The sequence below is a fragment of the Petaurus breviceps genome, unplaced genomic scaffold (assembly GCF_028583685.1).
Source record: "Petaurus breviceps papuanus isolate PSGF00001 unplaced genomic scaffold, PetGlider_PUasm1.0 40, whole genome shotgun sequence".
Classification (NCBI taxonomy): domain Eukaryota; kingdom Metazoa; phylum Chordata; class Mammalia; order Diprotodontia; family Petauridae; genus Petaurus; species Petaurus breviceps.
In genome coordinates, this window is record NW_027186315.1 from 2,309,600 (window position 1) to 2,312,737 (window position 3,138).

A 3,138-nucleotide genomic window follows, 5' to 3' on the forward strand; every position below is an offset into this window, starting at 1 on the left:
ACCACATAGATTCCAGTGGAATAGTCATATGTGTAGTTAGATTTAATCAGTAAGTTCTTATATTCTTTTTTTCAAATGTTTATTTTTAGTTTATATCATTCATTTCCACACATTTTTGGGTTACAAATTTTCACCCCGTCTTTGCCCTACCCACCACCCTGAAATAGCGATCCCACTGTATACCCGCTCTGCTCTCTCCTATGTCCTCTCCCATCCCACCTCTGACTTTCTGGTAGGGCAAGGTGTATCTCTTGGGAGCCAAAGAGGCCTGAGCCAAGACTTTCAATAATTACCTTGATATCAGTGGATATGAAAGACCTCTTTGAGACACGACTATTCCTCAAGTTAGCTCCCAAGTTTTTTTTTTTTTAAACAAACTTAAATCATTTAAATCACATCACAAACGACAGGTATTTCAGCTAAAAATGTCACTTGGAAATAGGGGCCACATGGAAATGGGTCAGAACACAATGGATAGAGGAGGGAGGAGCTGTCCATCCAGTGACCTACACGCCACATGTCTCAGAGGCACCAGCTCCTACACACATGTGCTTAATAATACCAGATGGTGTATTTGTTCACAATATTAAAGGGCATCTAGAGTTAGCTGCAAGGGACTGGAAATCTCCTGTCAAATGGGCACAGAAAGGCTGGGTCTGAAGATGGCCTGTCACTCAGGAGGGTGGAGCTGCTGAACCTTCCTGCTGACCACTGTCTTGCAAAAAGTGCTGAGGGGAAGGGATGGCATTAGTCATTGGCTGTCATTCCTTTCACAGGGTCTTTTTCTCTCATCTCATCCAGCTGTCTCTTGGTCTCGTCTTCCATCCTGCGAATGTCATCCATAGTAAGCTCAACCCACTTATGAAGCCAACAGAATAGCTGCAAATGGAAGTTTGTAAACAGATGCTTCTCTTGCTTCTGTATAAAGTTTTCAACTTTGTTCTGAAGGCCCCACCACTTGAACTTGATCGTTACCAGTTTGTAGGCGCACATGTATGGCAAGTCCTTCTGATTCGACAATTCTTTCTTCCAATTGGGACCCAGTGGTCCCCTTCCCGTCTTGACTGATTTAAATTTTGCTGGATCTTCTTCTTGCTTGTAATCCTTGCTAAGCACCTGGCTGTGATCTGCAATATCTATGAAAACGGTTTCCACATGTTTCCATACATCTGGATCCAGTTTGTGCACATTTTCCAGTGTTCCAAGGTCAGGTTTGTGCCAGGTTTCAATTTTCATCAGGAAGTCATCTTTCATATATTCATTTGTAATAACTGTACTACAGTAGGGGTAGGCATTCCATGCTTTTTCATGGATATTCAGGGCTCCCTCTGGGGCCAGCATTCGAACAAATGTCAGCACTTTGCTCTGAAAGTGGTAGATCTTGTGGGTATACTGGCCTCTCTCCATCCTTCTCATAGGGCTCATTCACCAGGACCTCCACACCTTCACTACCACCAGTTTCATTCTTACTGGCCTCTGCCACCGAATACAGCTGTCCTACTTGGTACTCATCTACAGACACTGACAGGATAACTTGATACTCCTTGATCAGCATCATGCCTGGGCCCAGCATCCGTGTGGCCTAGCCCGCTTTGTGGCAGCCGCTCTCACCTCAGCTCAACCCAGCCACGCTCTTCGTCGTCGTCCTTCCCTCGCCCCTGGCCGCCTGTCCAGCCTCGGCTGCCACCGCCAAGGGTTCCTGGTTCCGCAGCACCGCGCGGGGGGAGGGGCGTATCTGCAGCCTGACTTCTTTTGACATGGGTTACACTTTTAAGGATGTTTATTTGAGTTCTGAGACTAACAGGCTCTGCCCCAACATTTTATTTATTAAGAGCTAAAATATTTGATCCAGCATTCAGGTATCTTTGGGTGGCCAGCTCTAAACGTGATGTCTTTTGAGGATTGCAGCTTTGGCTTTGAAGTTTGCTCTCAATTGTATCCATTTATGACTGGCTTCATTAGCAGGTACCTGAGGCCTAGATCAAAGGTCTTACCCTAAGACTTTATTCTCCTAGATAACAAATCCTTATCAAATTATCTATTCTGTGCTACTTGCAGTATATAACATACTAAGATAATGATAAGAATACTTGAGTCCCCTTCCTTTGTCTCATTTGCTCTATAAAAACCTTGTCCTAAGAATCAATAAAAGGACTTCATCCTTCTTCCCTGAACTACCCACATGGCCTGGTCATTTATTATTCACATCTCCAAATCATGCTAAGTGCTGGACACTGAACAGCCCATGGAAGATCTCCATACCCCAATGGCTATGTATCTTATTTCCCAGTTACATGAAATATATACATATATATATATATATGTACATATACATATATATGTGTATATATATATGTATACATATGTATGTATACACACATATATTTTAAAGATTTAATTTTAAATTTTGAATTCCAGATTCTTTCCCTTCCTCCCTCATCACCCAGGCTTACTGAAAAGATAAGCAATTCAATATAGGTTGTACATGTGTAGCTATGCAAGACATTTCCATAGTGGATATATTGTGAAAGACTTTGTTTCGGCGGCAGAACCCACAAAATGACACAGAGAAGCTAACCTCCCACTGAGGACAGCCCAGCAGGCTGGCAGAAATACAGTGCAATGCTCTAGGAGCCAAGCGAGCCCCATGCCTAGGCTTTAACCCCAGGGTGGGCCTGACCAGCCTTGGCCACAGGGACTCGAGAACAGCAGCAGCTGTGGCTGTTACCAGATTTATCAACACAGAGATGCGAAAGACAAGGTGAGAGGCCAGTGCAGTCTGGACTTTGGGACCAGTAAGTGGGAGTGCATGGCTTTTACCCCTGGGGCGAGAAGCCACTGAGACACCGGCACAGCCAGCCAGCACCAAGTGATGGCTTCAGCTCCTGGCCTGCAGAGTGTAGGGGCACCAAGCACCAGTCTGAGGGGTAATCGCTCTTGCTTTAACCTGCTTGGATCTGGATTGCAGTCTAGGGTGGAGGTTCTGGGGTGTGTGTCCAGCTTGCAAGAGCATGTGAGACCTCAGAGAGGGCACTCATCTAATACCTCCAACAGCTGAGAAAACCCCAGCATTTGGGACGAAAGCTCCCCTGTCTGGTGGCAGAGTCCTACTGTGGCAAAGGCCCAAAAGTCAAGTAA

General features: G+C 45.2%; 1 pseudogene; it reads right to left on the reverse strand.

Annotated features, from left to right (window-relative positions):
• Nucleotides 1–416: 416 nt before the first annotated feature.
• Nucleotides 417–1,588, reverse strand: LOC138170867 (phosphatidylinositol transfer protein alpha isoform pseudogene; annotated as a pseudogene).
• Nucleotides 1,589–3,138: the final 1,550 nt, after the last annotated feature.